The sequence below is a fragment of the Pinus tabuliformis genome, chromosome 8, assembly GCF_031772625.1.
Source record: "Pinus tabuliformis cultivar Carrire ecotype Pingquan chromosome 8, CPIR1, whole genome shotgun sequence".
NCBI classification, from domain to species: Eukaryota; Viridiplantae; Streptophyta; class Pinopsida; order Pinales; family Pinaceae; genus Pinus; species Pinus tabuliformis.
In genome coordinates, this window is record NC_142294.1 from 2,053,179,774 (window position 1) to 2,053,198,107 (window position 18,334).

At 39.8% G+C, this 18,334-nt stretch overlaps 1 protein-coding gene across 1 annotated transcript in view; it reads left to right on the top strand.

Moving 5' to 3' along the window:
- The window catches only part of LOC149244714 (alpha-dioxygenase PIOX-like), a 96,612-nt gene that overhangs the window by 49,457 nt on the left and 28,821 nt on the right, over nt 1-18,334 (top strand). The gene's annotated exons all lie outside the window — the stretch shown is intronic.

The window sequence follows — 18,334 nt, forward strand, 5'->3', positions numbered from 1 at the left end:
AACGCTATATAAATATATATAAAAAATTATTTCAACAAAAAAAATTATCAGAGGTACAAAGAATGTTTTAAAAATGTATATATTTACTTGATTAATAATGTATAAAAAGATTATAGGTTAATGTTAACATGAAAAAAAATGAATTACACATCTTATTGTAAAATAGATTATTCTAAATAAAAAAATATATATATAAATTCACTAGTTGAATTACAATAGGAACTTATTAGAATTGGAATAATGTCAAACCTTTAAGAAATTAGTGATGCTAAACAGAAAATAATTACACATCTTATCGTAAAATAAACATTAAATAAAATTTGCTTATATATTAATTTCCTCATCTAATTAAAATATAAATAACACACTACAATCATTGATAAATATTCCCACAAATCATTAAAAGAAAACCTTCCCTTCCCTGACAACTACCATAAAATAATTAAGAATAAATGTAAAAGGTAATAATGAATTTATTAATACCATAGGTACCATTCTAATATTGGTATGAAAAATTACTCCAAATTATATCGTCCATTAGCCGAAGAATTGTGATTTATAATTTGCATTGAAAAAATATCAATTAAAAAAATAACAATTAGACCTCGTGAGGAGCTTTCCGAGCATATAGGCATAAACCTTCATGAGAAAGACTTGATATAAACCTTTGGCAGAGCAATTAACTCATTAGAAAAACACTTAATTCATTGAAAAGAAATTGTAAAATATTGGCATTTTAAGTTGTTGATATATATAAAAGGTGTTGTAGTGCAGTTTAGTTGTATCTAGAAATTATAATTTTAGAAAATTTCTAAATTAATATATAAAGTTGGAAATTTATTTTTTTATTGATTTTGGTTATAAGTATGCATATTTACATTTTTACTCTTATTTATTAAAATGTTAAAACACATATAAATAATGGTGAGTAGTAACAACTTCAAGTAAGTATCTTTATTTATGTCTTATTTTTATGCAAATAGTTTCTTAAATTATGATGGGTACTATATAATCATATATATGTTATTTAAGTGACCATGAGCTATTTTCAATGATTTTAATTTTGAAACTTAAAAACTAAAAATTTAAAAACATCTAAAGTCATTGTATAAATATTGCAATTGGATCCATAAATTATGGAAGGACAATATGAGGTAGTTATCCATAGAAAAAATATTGTTATCTTTATTATTCATTTAATACTTTTACTTGAGAATAATGAAGAAAGTTTGTTTTATTGTTTTGATTATGTCTTAAATTAAAATTAGATCTTATTTTTCAAGATCTTATTGTGATCTCCCAAACAAAATGTACTCGTTCATATTTGTGTATGATTGATTGTTTCATTAATAAGAAATCAAAACTTGTGACAGCCTCAGGGGCTCCTCACTTGAGGGCTACAAAGTTCATCATCTTTTGTCTTCCTATTTCTTTCAGTTGGTATTAGAGCAATAAGGTTGGAGATGTGTTTACTTAAAACTTCGTTGAGGTTGTTGTCTTAAAGATCATCGTGGCAAAGAGAGTTGTGAAAAATGTCTTTTGTGAATCATTATTTGTGGAGAATTTTGAAACATTGTGCGTTGTGGAGCATCATGGAAGAGTGTGAAAGCATTCGAGAACTGTGGACTTTCTTGTGTAGAAAGCCTACAAATAGAAAATTGCACGTAGAGATGCTAAGCTTGTAGTCTACAAAACAAATATGGATTTGCATTCTATGCAAAGGAGGAAGAACCTTTGTAATTTATTATGATCGCCTATTCAATATACTATTAAGGTTGTATTATATTCATGTATTAATTTTTTAACTCATGTAGCGACCCAACAGAGGGGGACCGTGTTAGCATTAATGGAGAAAGTTAAGCTTTCTTATGTTTAGGTGTTTGTTGCTTTAGATAGGATTGAGATCCTATTTGTTAGGGAGTGGTTCAAACCACCTGATTGTGTGAAAGCCTATATGTACTAGGTTGTTCTCCTGATTGATATAGAGCGTGTGTATGAGTGTTTTTACACTCTCCAAGTATCTCACTTGAAGAGCCATTTAGATAATAAATTCTATTTTTTATCATGGTATCAGAGCTTCAGGGTTGTCGATCCTGTAAGTTGAGTGGAGGTAGTGACTGATCCAAAATCTTCGAAAGTGTTGGGTGCACAAACACGTTGATCCCACTACTACCCTTCCACATTTTTTCATTTTGTCGCTCGTCGCAGCTATCTGGTGTACAGTCGCGTACATCTTCGCGAGACCGTGGTGCTAATTCACGCCGACCTTGAGCTCGGAGGAGCATGCAGGAAATTGAGACCTTACTACGTGGTGGGCCGCCATCTGAAGTTGGTGTGTTGGAGCACAACATTGTAATTGTGAATCTGAGTGGTTGGTTAGAGCATAGGAGAGTTGTGTGTGGTCGAGCACTGTGATGAAGAGAGAGATTTATTGTTCATATCCTGAGCTGTGTATGGTGAGTGGCTTGTTCGCTTGAACATTCCGTTGATTTTGAGTACGCCACTCCTGCCAACAGAATGATCTGAGTGAGAGATCTCAAAGGGAGTATGTGAGCAAACAAAGGAGGAGCCCTCTCTCTCTGTATCGAATCAGGGTCGGTGGCGTTTGTCGTGTTATTGATCGAGGAGGCAAAAAGTTGACCTCTGTTCAGAAAGTGCTATCTTGTTCCCTGAAATTAGCCTGGTGTGGTTGTTGGGAGGACGCAGGTGTTAAATTTGTAATTTCAACCGCAGCGGTAACAGTTGCCAGAAACCGGTCAACAATCTCGTCGGAAAGCTCTCGGGTTGATTTTAGGCAAAGGTACTTTTCCGATGTTTGAACCCGAGAAATTTTGGTGATGACACGTGGTTCACCCCTGACGTAACGCAACGTAAGAATCTCGGGTGATAAAGTTCAGCACTTGTTGGTCTTCCGATATTGCCCTCCACCGTCGGATGTGCTCCACCTTCTTCAACCGTTGATTGCCCGAAGCTGCTCCAAACCTGCATACGGCAAATATTAAATTCAATGCATTGCGTGGAGTAAAAGGTTTATGGTTGACCGTCGTAGGTGAGAGAGAGTCATTGAATTTAATGGTGCTACGTAGATTTAGGCGGGCCTTTTTATTATGGGTATGGGCACATATAATATATGTCTTTTATATATATTTCTTATATACGGCATGTATTAAATGTGAAAACATATGTAATAAGTTTTTTATGTTTTTGAGTGTGTTGACTTTTTTTTGTATGAATCGCACATGGGAGAGAATAGAGTTGTTTTCTACAGCAGCGTAAGAAGAACGATGGCACAGTAAAAGAAATACACACAGCAGTGTGTAAAATGAGAAGAACCAGGTGATGTAATTTCTGGAATAGCAAAAACCATGTGTGGTTTTGCACAACCAGTGCATAAAGAAAATGGTGGAGCCTAAGTTGTTTTTACACCAGTGAATGTAAATTTTGTTTTACAGCAGTAAGCTCATGTAAACTTTTTTTTACAGCAGTATGTAAAATTGTTTTACACCAGTAAATGTGAATGGAGGTTTTACAGCAGTAAATGTTAATGGGAATTTTTCCAGCAGTGTAAATTCTCATATGGAGACACAGTGAATGTTTTTTTTGTTTTAATGAATAGAAATATTTTATGGTGAAATCCTCTGTTCCTCAGTGAAATTTTTTTTAAGTCTTCTGTGTGCACAAAAGATCCTGGAGCAAAAGAAACAGAGCATTGCCTCTGTGTGTTTGAATATTTGGTTTTTGGTATTTTCCCCATTAAAAAATACCCAACAGTGGTATCAGAGCAGGCTTAGGCTCTTTGAAGGAGACAAAGAAGCTGAAGGGAGAAGGTTGTTGCAGCAGCAAAACTTCTCAGGCAGACAGAAGACTCAGACAACAAAGGATTCAGGTATTCTTCATAGCTATCTTGTTTGTTATTGAAGAGACAGTCAGTGTTTTAAATACACAGTCAAGGAATGGCCAGCACAAGCACTGGTATGGGTTTGTTTAACACCCAGCTCCCACAGTTTAATGGGAAAAACTATGACTACTGGTCAATAACTATGACAGCCCTGCTTGCTTCCCAAGATTTATGGGAAATAGTTGAAGAAGGTTTTGAAGAACCAGCAGATGAAACTGAGTTCAATGCATTAACTCAGGGAGAGAAGGATCTGCTGAAGAACAATAGGAAGAAGGACTCAAAAGCCCGTGTGTTGTTGTATCTAGCAGTAGACCAGAGTATGTTTCCAAGGTTAGCAGCAGCTAAGACAGCCAATGAAGCATGGCAAACCCTTAAGACAGCCTATCAAGGCATGGAGAGAGTGAAGACAGCAAAACTACAATTGCTGAGAAAGGATTTTGAGAACTTGAACATGAAGGAGTCAGATAACATTGACTCATTCTTCACTCATGTGATTGGTGTAATCACACAAATGAGAACTCATGGAGAAACCATTGAAGACAGAAGAATTGTGGAGAAAATATTGAGGGTCTTACCCTCAAGGTTTGATGCCATAGTCACCACCATTGAAGAGACAAAGGATCTCTCAAGCTATTCAGTTGATGAGCTACATGCATCACTGATAACACATGAGCAGAGGTTGAGTAGGAATGAAAACTCATCTCTTGAGCAAGCCTTCAAGACCCAGATGTCCTTTGGAAGAGGCAGAGGTCAAGGCAGAGGAAACAAAAGAGGAAGAGGCAGAAGCCAGAATAGAGGTGGAAGGAACAACTCATCAAATGCACAAGGAAGAGGCAACAATCCAAATCAGAACCAAGGCCAAGGCAGCAGCCAACGAGGACAACATCATGCTCAAGGACAAAGGTATGATAAATCTAATGTTCAATGCTATTATTGCAAAAAGTATGGACATTATGCTAGTGATTGTAGAAAGAAACAGCATGATATGAACAGCAGACAAAATGCAAATGTTACAAGAGAAAACAGCAGTCAAGAAAATGTCCTGTTAGCTTGTAACATGGCTAAAACACATAGTGAGGACATATGGTTTTTAGACTCAGGTTGCAGCAACCATATGACCGGAAACATAGCCTTCTTTTCTGCCCTAGATAAAAATGTGAAATCAGAAGTCACACTAGGAACTGATAGTAAAGTGTCTGTTATGGGAAGAGGAGAAATAAAAATACTTTCAAAACAAGGAGAAAGGAAAACCATAGCAGATGTATACTATGTCCCCGGAATGAGATGTAATCTCTTGAGTATTGGACAGCTTGTCCATAAGGGCTACAATGTTTTCTTTAAAAATGATGTGTGCACCATCATGGATATACCACCCAGCAAAAGATGCATTGCTGAAGTGAAGATGACAAGGAATAGGATGTTCCCTCTCCGGATCAGGGCAGACATGAAGAACAAAAGGGAAATGGCAGCAGTCACCGAAGAGGCCTTCCAAAGCGTGCCAAAGGATGAGAACTGGTTATGGCACTTGAGACTCGGGCATCTAAATTTTGGAGGTCTAAACTTATTGAGCAGAAAAGGAATGGTAAAGGGATTACCATTGATAGAGAAGTCGGACAGCCTTTGTGAAGGTTGTATATTGGGCAAACAACATAGAGAGAGTTTTCCATCAGGGAAAAGTATAAGGGCAAAGGCACCCTTAGAGATTATCCACTCAGACTTGTGTGGACCAATGCAAGCTCCATCATTAGCAGGCAGCCTATATTTCTTGACATTCATTGATGATTTTACAAGAAAGACTTGGATATATTTCCTCAAGAACATAAGTGAAGTCTTTGAGAAATTCCAAAACTTCAAAGCACTTGTGGAGAACCAAAGCGGGCTGCACATAAAAGTATTGAGAACTGATAGAGGAGGTGAGTATATCTCAAATGAATTTCTAAAGTTTTGTAGAGAAAATGGGATTCATAAACAGTTTACAACTCGGTACACCCCACAGCAAAATGGAGTTGCTGAAAGGAAGAACAGAACCATCATGGAGATGGCAAGGAGCATGTTGAAGGCAAAGCATTTGCCAAATGAGTATTGGGCTGAAGCTGTACATTGTGCAGTTTATATATTGAACAGGTGTCCTACAAAAGCAGTCATGAACAAAGTGCCAGAAGAGGCATGGAGTGGGAGAAGGCAAGTAGTCACCCACATGAGAGTTTTTGGATGTGTGGCCTATGCACACATTCCAGATAAGCTAAGGAAGAAGTTGGACAGCAAAGGGGAGAAATGTATCTTCATTGGATACAGTGATGAATCCAAAGCCTACAGGCTGTATATCCCATCTACCAAGAAGTTCTTTGTCAGCAGGGATGTTCAATTCATTGAAGAGGAAGCTTGGGATGGAAGCATAGAGAAAACAGTGAATGTTAAAAATTGTTTGTCTCATGATGAAGATGATGAGGAGGTGGTTGAGATACATCCCCAAACAGCAGCGCCAACACAAGGACAACAAGGGACACCATTGAGGACAACACAAGGACAGCAAGGTACACCATTGAGGATCAATGAGAGTGCTTCTCCAAGCACACCACAAGGAGGAAATTCAAGTGCATCTTCAAGCACTTGCACACCAAGTGAACGAGGTAAGAAGTTTAGAAATCTAAGTGAAATTTATGAAGAAGGAATGAATTCCTTATTTGCCTTGTATTGTCATGTTGATGATCCTATTCATTTTGAAGAAGCTATTAAAGATAAGAAATGGATAGAAGCTATGGATGAGGAGATGAATGTCATAGAGAGAAACAAAACATGGGATTTGGTTGAGTTACCAAAAGGCAAAGAAGTCATTGGTGTGAAATGGGTCTACAAGACCAAGAGCAATGCTGAAGGCAAGATTGAAAGGCACAAGGCAAGGCTGGTTGTCAAAGGCTACAAGCAGCAGTATGGGAGAGATTATGAGGAGACTTTCGCCCCGGTTGCAAGAATGGAAACCGTGAGAGCAGTGCTGTCCATAGCAGCTCAAAATAAATGGAAAGTCTACCAAATGGATGTGAAATCAGCATTCCTAAATGGAGTGTTAATGGAAGAGGTCTATGTGGAACAGCCTCTCGGATATGAGAAGAAAGGTGAAGAGCACAAAGTGTGCAAATTGAAGAAGGCTCTTTATGGGCTGAAGCAAGCGCCAAGAGCATGGTACAGCAGGATAGATTCATATCTATTGGATAATGAATTTGACAAGTGTGAAGGAGAACCCACAGTCTACATCAAGGAAAAGGATGGTAAGATTTTAATTGTTGTTTTGTATGTTGATGATGTGATTTTCACAGGTAATGATGATCAGCTCATTAAAAATTTTAAATCAGTCATGAAGGATGAATTTGAAATGACTGACATGGGTTTGTTGAGATACTTCTTAGGCATAGAAGTAGATCAAAATGAAAAAGGAATTTTTATATCTCAAGCAAGATATGTCAATCAAGTTTTGGGCAGATTTAAAATGGAAGAATGCAAGGCAGCCATCACTCCCACAGTAATGGGATTAAAGCTCAGCAGAGAGGACAGCAGCAAGGATTTTGATCCTAGCTTGTATAAAAGTATTGTAGGCAGCCTTATGTATTTAACAGCTACTAGGCCTGATTTAATGTATGCTGTTAGTTTAATTTCCAGATTTATGGAGAGGCCAAAGGAGGCACATTGGCAGGCAGCAAAGAGAATTTTGAGGTATGTCAAAGGCACCAAAATGTTTGGAATTTTATATCATGCCTCAGAACATTCAGATTTGGTTGGATACACAGACAGCGATTGGGCTGGAAGTGTAGATGATCGGAAGAGCACTTCCGGTTATGTTTTTAATATGGGTTCAGGAGCCATTTCATGGGCTTCTAAGAAGCAGTCCATTGTAGCATTGTCTACAGCAGAGGCTGAATATGTGGCAACTACAGCAGCAGCATGTCAAGCAGTTTGGATGAGAAGAATGTTGAGAAGCTTAGGCCAAGAGCAGGAAAAAGCGACAGTCATCTTTTGTGACAATAGCTCAGCTATTGCATTGTCAAAGAATTCAGTGTTTCATAAGAGAACGAAACACATTGATACAAGGTTTCACTACATCAGAGAATTAGTGAACAATGGAGAAATTGTCCTAGAACATTGCAGGACTCAAGAACAGGTAGCAGACATCTTGACAAAGCCACTTGATCAGAAGAGCTTTGAATTTTTGAGAAAGTGTCTGGGTATGACCGAATGCCCAGCTGTTGAAATTAAAGGGGAGTGTTAAATTTGTAATTTCAACCGCAGCGGTAACAGTTGCCAGAAACCGGTCAACAATCTCGTCGGAAAGCTCTCGGGTTGATTTTAGGCAAAGGTACTTTTCCGATGTTTGAACCCGAGAAATTTTGGTGATGACACGTGGTTCACCCCTGACGTAACGCAACGTAAGAATCTCGGGTGATAAAGTTCAGCACTTGTTGGTCTTCCGATATTGCCCTCCACCGTCGGATGTGCTCCACCTTCTTCAACCGTTGATTGCCCGAAGCTGCTCCAAACCTGCATACGGCAAATATTAAATTCAATGCATTGCGTGGAGTAAAAGGTTTATGGTTGACCGCCGTAGGTGAGAGAGAGTCATTGAATTTAATGGTGCTACGTAGATTTAGGTGGGCCTTTTTATTATGGGTATGGGCACGTATAATATATGTCTTTTATATATATTTCTTATATACGGCATGTATTAAATGTGAAAACATATGTAATAAGTTTTTATGTTTTTGAGTGTGTTGACTTTTTTTTGTATGAATCGCACATGGGAGAGAATAGAGTTGTTTTCTACAGCAGCGTAAGAAGAACGATGGCACAGTAAAAGAAATACACACAGCAGTGTGTAAAATGAGAAGAACCAGGTGATGTAATTTCTGGAATAGCAAAAACCATGTGTGGTTTTGCACAACCAGTGCATAAAGAAAATGGTGGAGCCTAAGTTGTTTTTACACCAGTGAATGTAAATTTTGTTTTACAGCAGTAAGCTCATGTAAACTTTTTTTTACAGCAGTATGTAAAATTGTTTTACACCAGTAAATGTGAATGGAGGTTTTACAGCAGTAAATGTTAATGGGAATTTTTCCAGCAGTGTAAATTCTCATATGGAGACACAGTGAATGTTTTTTTTGTTTTAATGAATAGAAATATTTTATGGTGAAATCCTCTGTTCCTCAGTGAAATTTTTTTTAAGTCTTCTGTGTGCACAAAAGATCCTGGAGCAAAAGAAACAGAGCATTGCCTCTGTGTGTTTGAATATTTGGTTTTTGGTATTTTCCCCATTAAAAAATAACCAACAGCAGGTGTGTGCTGTTAGACGTGCATTTGACCACAAATACGGGACAGATAGAGGAGAGCCAGCGAAGGAGATTCGCTCAACAGTCAATGTGTCGAATTTGCATTGTGTTTGAATCAATGACCTGAGACCGGATCCTTGAATAGAATTCGACTGCGTAGGATCCTTTCATTTGGTGAGAGAGATGCATACTAGCTTGGGCATGGTTGAATCCAAGTTTCCAAATAACCCTTGACCAGTGTGAGCGTGGCAATAGCTGCGGGTGGAATTGTGCAGAGGAATTGCGTGCTAACCCAGCCACATGCCTGAAGAGTTCGTGGGAGGCTCAAATCCATCGCTTAGCTGCAGTGGAGATTGAAATCGAGTTAGCTGCATAGAGGTCGAAGTGGAGCAGCGAAGGTCGAGATCGTGTTGGTTGCGTAGAGGTTAGGCACTAGAGCTGCGTAGAGTCTCGTCCCCACAAATTTGCTATTGTAGAAGCTGAGTGGAGGCCAAGAGAAGGCTACGCCTTGGCGGTGGTTGTTGGATGCCGAGGTGAGGTGCAAAGGTAGAGTGTGGATGTGTGTATTGGGGGACACAGCGGCACAATGATTTTGGCTGGCATTCCAAGACTAGTAAGGGGCTTTGATCCTCATCCACCCCCTTCATCTAACAACTTCAATTATCTCCATAGAAAATTAATAACGAATCGACTATGGAATGAGCTATGGATCGACGATTTTTTTTGTCGATATTGTGGTAAATCGTTCAGACGCAAGTAGGGTTTAACGTTTTTCCACGCAGGATTAGGTTGTATTTTTTAAAAATCTAGTCCCTAGAAGCAACTACTGTGGAGGTTTTGTGGTATGCAAAAAGCCAAACTTATGAGGGAAAGGATCTGGATCGGGATCTAATAACAAAGAAACATGTATTGTTTGCAATAACTTTCATTTTGGTGGAATTTTGTGGAAATTTGTAGCATCAACATGGGGACTTAGACCCTTGTAAATCCCACAAGATGTATTTCAATTCAATATCGTTGGTTTGTGTACAGTTTAAGTGCTTCAACTCTCTGGAGAGGTTGAATTCTGCTGAGAAACCCTTCGAGTTCTATATATGTTGAGGCTTCAACTTGAATGCCCCAAGGAAAGTGCGGTGGGTAGCGAACTATTCCTGGTCGAAGTGTTCTTGTGTGCTTGATGGAAGGAAGAAAATGGGTCTTCAAAGTAAACTGAAAGAGTCTCGTAGAAAACTAAGCAGAAAGCATCAAAGGAGAATTGCGAAATATTATTTTTCGGAATTTAGTGATGTGTTTCAGGTTGACACTTATGGACCCGTAGCTGATCAAGATGTAGATTTGGAACTTGGTGAGATTATTAAATGGTTAATGCCAGATTTACCATCTTTTTCAGGTATGAATTATGAAATATGGGCAAATGAAATGAAAACAGTATTATGGAAGGTAAATTTACTGGATTATGTTGAAGATGTTATTAATGATAGTGGAGATGCATCAGCATTAAGTCTTATAACATCTACATTAGATGACAACATCATACTCAGCATAATATATGAATATGGAGTGATTCTTAGTACAAAATTTTTATGGGAGGCTTTAGAGATGAAATACTGTTTGAATGAGGGCAATGATGCTAAAGATATTGATCTTGAAAATGATCCCATATTTGATTGTGAAACTGAAGATGCAATGATGGGTGATGAATGTGTGTTTGTAACTGAAACTTGTGATGATGAAAACACATCCATTATTGTAGAACCTGAAAGTTTTCTAGATGCAGAAATCAAGTTTGATGAGACTTATATACCTCATGATGAGTGGATCAATTTGATGATTGAAAAACATCTTATTGGTGAATTACTGTTTGGTGAGAATAAAGGCCTATCCTCACATACAGATCACATGCAAAACATGCCTGCAGCAACAAAACTGAGTGAAGAGGCTGAAGGCATAACTGTGATAGCAGAAAGGGATGAAGTAGGGAGAGATGGAGAAATGAAAGCTCTCCAGAAGGAGCAGGAAGAAAAAAGAAAATGTAGTCCTCTTTATAAATCTAACAATGTTTTTTGTGCAGATATTGGGAGGCAAGAAAAAGCAACGAAGTTTGAAGAAGAATTAAAGTTTCTTGAAGCATGGCTTGAAACACCATGTCTTTATGAAGTCAACACAGAAGTTGCATTAATGAATGATGAAGACATCATCGCTGACGTTTAGATGGTTGACACTGGAAATATTGAGAAGGAAAATTCTCCTATCCAGCCTGCCATAATTTTGAGATGGGCGAGAATTATAATTCAATCTTTCCTTCATAGGGGAGGAAATGAGGTGAAGATACAACACTACCTCATGGCAAAGAAAGTGAAGATGGAACCTCATCCACAAATGAACAAGTATGGGCTCTGTGCAAGAAGACAAAAATGAAAGCTTTCTCTTTTACAATTGTAAGCCTAGCTGAGACTGAGACCAGCAAGCGTTGTACGTCATTTGAGTTTTTAGTGAACCCTTTCTCCATTAAGGGTGAGTGTTAGCATTAATGGAGAAAGTTAAGCTTTCCTATGTTTAGGTGTTTGTTGCTTTAGATAGGATTGAGATCCTATTTGTTAGGGAGTGGTTCAAACCACCTGATTGTGTGAAAGCCTATATGTACTAGGTTGTTCTCCTGATTGATATAGAGCGTGTGTATGAGTGTTTGTACACTCTCCTGGTATCTCACCTAGAGAGCCATTTAGGTAATAAACTCTATTTTTTATCAGACCGAACTCGGCTTCCATGGTCTTCTAGTCTCCATGTATTAGATGAGCACCATTAATCAGATTTTCAACATAGTGAGTGGGAGAAACTCACTGTGAGTTGGTGTAACCAACGGTGAGTGGGGTGTTGTTGGTGTCTAGGTAGGCGCGATTTATCCACCTTATGCTGAAATTAATTTATCAATCCGGGTGCATATCCTTTCAAGGCAACACGCAAGGTATATGCAGGGGCAAACGTGTAATCCATTCTGACCAAGGGTTCATGGTTTAAGATTCAAAACATGGCTGTAAGATTAACTAATTACAGAACTTTAGAAATAATCATAAACAGTAAAGAATTATAACAACAAACATAAACTGATAAATCTCACACACACAAAGACGCAGCACCTAATCAAAAGAGCGATCCCAGCTCTTTGATCAGGGTTGTGTGAGCCGCGGAAAAGACTAAAATAGCAAAACAGATTATATTTTATTACTCGGTAACAAATGATTACAATACTGATGGGAGAACGCCCATTCACAGGAACAACCTACAATTTATACATAGCGAGGGAGATTAACAGATCTCCCTAAAACATAGTAACTGCAGATACAAAGATGTACATCGGTTGGAACAGTATTGGCATCAGATGTCTAGGATGGCAAGAAGGCCTGAGAATAGTTTTAGGGAACCTGTTCCCGAGCTGCGCGACCTCCTTCTGGCTAGCCGTTACCAGATCTGTTGCGATATGCTGAAGTGAGGGTTCCTGTTCTCCATGCTACAATCAAACACATAATTTAGTACCGCAAATAGATAGACTCTGTGCATTTTACTTCATTAATTAAAATATGCCAATTGGACAAGTAAGGGGGTATTTACCTTGTGATTTTAACATAACAGCATAGGTAAATGAGCACAAAAAGGTCAAAAAGGATAGTAGAAATGGACGGAAAGATGACCCTTGGAACATCATAAGTTGGAGTGTAAGTTTTGGTAGGCAACCAAAGAACCGGAAACTAAAACCAGATTCCCATCCACCGAGCCCCACATGTCTAGACACATGCCACATATCTAGGCACTCTGGCAAGTACTCATGCAAAATTTAGTGCCCCAAAAGGTTCCCTGTTCTGGATAGCTATAGGTGACATCATCCACCTTCTCTGACAACAATCAAGGACCTCTTTTTGAAATGTGGTGAGTTGCTTGACACAAATATCAAGACACCATCTTTGTGTCCTTACCATTCTATCTATGTTCTCCCCCATTCCCAAGAAGGTGTTATGCTTATTGAACATTGTGACTGACCTCTCATGCTCTCCCCTTACTATAAATGGACTTATAACTTGATTGGATTCGAAAGTGTTACAAGTCTTCTGCCAGTGAATCTAATTAAGAGCATAAGAGGTGAGGGCCCTTAAATGAATTTCCCCTACATACGGAACGAGGTTAAAATATCTGTCTAGACACAGTAGATACCTGTGCAGGTAAAACTCACACATCAGATGTTGAGTCGGCACGTCATGACTCCTCAATATTTGGAGGAATTGTACTATGTCTTCTATCTCATAGCTGACCTCATTTCTAATGCTTTCCATGCAAAATAAAAGGAAACATTCATGCAAAAATAAAGAATAACAAGAAGCAAGGGGATGACATTCCATAACCTCTTGCACCAGACTGAACATCTGCTCCTTGTCGGCCTTCAGTTCTGCCACTTGCTTTTCCAACTGCTCTGTCTTGAGTTGCTGCTTTGCATGCCTTAGTCTCATAACATCTATACACTCCACATATCCAAAGATGGTTGTGGAGGCTCTTTCCTCGGTCCTTCTGATCTCATTTTTGTATTGAGTCGCGGTGGATTTCCAGGACTGTATTTCAGTTATTAAGGCATATTCTTGGTCTTCGAACAGTTGTTCGACCAGGTCTGTTTGAGTGGCAACAGAGGTTGTGGCTATCAAATCCACTTGATTTTTTGCTTCAACCCTAATGGTCTTAGGCTTTTTGGCTTGCTGCTTACACTTCTTTATTTTCTTCTTCATTTGTGCACCTTATTTCTTAGTTTCCTTACCTCCATTTTGAGTCGCATCGTCTCCTTAAACTGTAGTTGATACTTCTGCTTGACTGGAAGTCTTCGCTGTTCACACAGCTCGATCCATTCCTACTTAATCAGTACTTCCTCCGTTTCGGCAGCTGGAGGTAAATCCCGTGAAACCTCTTCTGCTATGCCCACTGTTGGGTTTTCCTCCACTATCTGCCTTCCTTCAATTACTTCGCGCTTCACGACCTCCTCACCAGGCTGTGTCGTTGGCTCATTCGTCAGGACCACTTCGCTTGGTCCCTCCTCTTCGCCAACAGCGATTTCTTCTTCGTGTGCACTCATCGCGACTGGTGATGCCCTGGCGAGATGCTCTCCTGCTACTGTGCTTGTTGGGATCCCTCCCGATTCTTCAGCCTCAAGAATCTCTGTCTCTTCTCTCCTTTCTGGCTCCGAGGTGCCTACTGCTTGTGTAGCATTCACCCCGTATGGTTGTGGCCTTTGTGACAGATTCAGAGCCACGGGAACAGTAAACTCTTCTTCTTCTTTCTGATGTGGGGAACGAGTTACCCTCACTCCTCTTAGAATAAAGAAGGAAAACTGGAACGAATCAACATTCAGCCTCGAAGTCGACGCTAGTTCTTGTGGGTCAATGTCAACTTTACAATTTAATTCTCCCACTGCTTCCTCCACGAGTCCCCTATTTTCCTCAACTCTGGGCCCTTCTTGTCTCTGTTCTCTCTCTTCCATGGGTTCCATGGTTGGACTGGTCACGACCTCCTCTTCAATCGTATTCTCCTCCTCCATCAGCTCCAAGGTGGTAGGAGATCCTTGTGGAGTGCTCTCGGTCACCATATCGACCATTTCGTCCATGTTGGCCTGTTGTGGGTCTGCTTCCGTGGTTGCCATGTTATCAACTTGCTCTGCTAGTTCCATGGGTGAGGCTGGTTCTTGTGGGATAGCCTTGGCCATGGTACTAGTGGGCCTTTCTATATCAGTCCCCACATCTGCCATTGACTCCACAGTTCCAGCTTGCTCTTGGGGACCCGCCTCATCTTCAAGTTCTTCTATTTCTATCTCCATTTCTTCCGACTCTTCCTGGTCAATATAGTCCTCATCTTCTGCATCCTCATCTTCTGCATCCTCCTCCATAGCTTCAGGTTCTTCTACCCTGGCAGCCACAACAACTGCTATTTGTTCCTCTGTGGAATCCCTAAATAGATCCCATGGAATCGGGATTTGTCCAATAGCATTCATTATCAACAGCTGAACTAACCCATGGTGAGTGATGACCGCCAATACCTGCTATGCCCCCTGAGTCAAATGTGCCATTAAGTGAAGGCTCCTTAGTAGAAAATAAGGCATATTCATTGAAAAAGCTTCCACCTATGGAAATCGCAGGTGAGTTAATATGCGGAGATGGTATTTGAAGACAGTGGTGTATCTTCCTTCGCACATCATATATTTGCTGACGAACTCTGCTACTCCTCCCCATGGATGTGGTAGCGAGTTCTTGTCATACCCTCGACCCTTTTGTGCAATACTCTTGCCCACTTGTAGAAAAGCCTCGGAAAATTCTAGAAGGGCGGTCCTTCTCAAAAATGATTGCTACCCGACCTGAGGAAGCCCACTGACTTTCACGATGATTCTTTTGTTACAGGGATCTCAATTCCATGGACTCGAGAGCCTCCTTCTCCCAAGTTCAATGCAAATTCTGCTGTCATTTCTTCAATCAACCCCCTCAATCTATCAGAATAAACATCCCAGCCTACGTTCTCGAAAACCTGCCACACCTCCCAAGTGTTCTGAATTCCCCCTATATTCTCAGGTTCATGGTGAATAGATTGACCACCCATTGTTGTAGAGGTGAAATCAGTGCGATGACTGCAATTGGCTGGCAAGGGAGAGTGATAGGTCTCCAAATCGTTGGAAACTGAAATAACGTCATGGTTGATTTGGAAACAATCGGATGAATAGTACTGGTACGTTTGGGAATGATGACAAGTTAAGGTGGTACTGTGGAATATTTCTGAAATTTAATGCAGCATGTTGGGAGGGTGAATGATACGACTCGGCGTGTACAAATACGCATCCCAACACATCAAAAATATGATTACGGAGTACTTAAATCAAAGATTCGGTTAGGTAAGGATCATGTGTCATAAATGCTTTTTCGAGGTGCGCTGTCATTCATTATGACGGTTCCCCCCTCAAACTTAATGACGGTCATCCACGACACGTTTTAATGTCTTTTTTGGATTATCTAATTAAACCCATAAAATCGACAGAGACGTACCTGCAGCCCTACTTGTGGTGGAGTAGTAGCAAAAGTTTTGACGGAGTAGCAGCAACATGAAGTAATAGTACAGGGAGTAACAACAACAATGGATAGTAGCAACAGTGAGTAACAACACAGCGAGTAATCGCAATAGTGAATAGCAACTACAGTGAGTAACAGCACAACGAGTAACAACATCGGGAGTAACGGCAACAGCGAGTAATGGCAATTACAGAGTAATGGCACCAGTGGAGTAATGACAGTTGCAAAGTAACGGCACCGATGGAGTAACAACAGTTGCGGAGTAACGGCATCGGCAGAGTAACGATAGTTGCGGAGTAACAACATCGGCAGAGTAACGGCACTGGCGGAGTAATGGTAGTTACGGAGTAACAGCAGTTGTGAAGCAATGGCATCGATGGAGTAATGGTAGTTGCAGAGTAACAGCATCAGCGGAGTAACGGCAATTGCGGAGTAATGGCACTGGCGGAGTGACGGCAATTGCAAAGTAACGACAGTTACGGAGTAACAGCAGTTACATAGTAACAACACTTAGTAAAATAACAACACTTAGTAGAGTAACAGTACTTAGTGCCTCTCACCAGTGGAATACAACAACATCTTCATGACAGCACTGATTGTTACATTTCTCCTCGCCATATTTCTTTGTTATTCCTGCAAAAGACAAACAAATAAGTAGCAATAGTATTATATATATATATATAGATATATATATATATATATCTTCTTCTTCTTCTTCTTTTTTATATGTATTTTCTTCTTCTTCTTTTTTTTAAGAACAGAGTGAGAGTATCCTCTTTTCCATTGACCATTAAATCAAATAAGGCAAAAAGATTTTTAACAAAAGCGTCTTTAGAAGCTCGATGGTGGTATAATTTAAGACGGTGTCCGTTTACCAAGAACAAGGTATGGTTCTCATCTATTGTACTCAGTCTAACCATTCCATTGTCGAACACTATGTCCACTTGATATGGACCCATCTAGCGAGTGCAGAGCTTGTCTTTAAAATCCTTAAATATGGAGTCATACAGTAACACCCAGTGCCCCACATGAAACACCTTAGTTTTGATAATTTTATCGTGCCATTTCATTCTCTTCTGTTGAGCAGCAGTAGTTTTCTAGACAGCCACTGCTTGAATCTTGTCCAACTCATTCAGCTGTTCCAGTTGGTGTTTCTGTGCTTCTAATAGATCTAGGCCTACTTCCAGAGCTATTCTGAGTGTACTAATCTCAAATTTCACTGGAAACATGGGGGATTTCCCATAGACTAATTCATATGGTGAAAACCCTATTGTATTTTGCCATGTTGTTTTGTATGCCCATAGAGCTTCTGGAAGTTTCTATGCCCAGTCCTGGTGATGGCTTGCTATTGTCTTTGTTAAGATATTTTCCAATACCTTGTTTGTGCTTTCTACCTGTCCATTCGCCTAGGGATGATAGGGGGTTGTCACTCTATGTTTGACCCCATATTTCTGCATTAGCTTTTCTATCATATGAGATGAGAACTGTGATCCATCATCTAATAAAATTTCTCTTACAGTCCCGTACTTGGCAAAGATTTCTTCAAAAGGAAAGTCTGCCACTACCTACTATGTTGCTCTCGTGACTGCCCTAGCTTCCACCCATTTAGTTACATAGTCGGTACAGACCAGGATGTAAGAATTCTGATGCGAAGGTGGGTTGAAGGGCCCAACAAAATTGATGGCCCATTTCTCAAATGGTTCAAGGACTATCTGGGGCTGAAGAGGCATTTCATCTGCTTTCCCAGGTTGTCCCATCCGTTGATAGCTATCACACCTCCGAACATAATCCCGAGCGTCACGAAAGATGGAGGGCCAGTAATATCCTATTTGCAGCACCTTATGACCTGTTCTTTTGTCTTCAAAATGTCCCCCACAAGGCCCATCGTGTGCAACTTTTAATATCTCGAAAATATCATCTCTTGCCACACAACACCGAATCTGTTGGTCAACCCCTGTATGGAAGAGATATCTTGCCGTCCATGAATATCAGGTACTCTGGTTAATGATCTTCCTTTGATCCTTATAGGATAGATG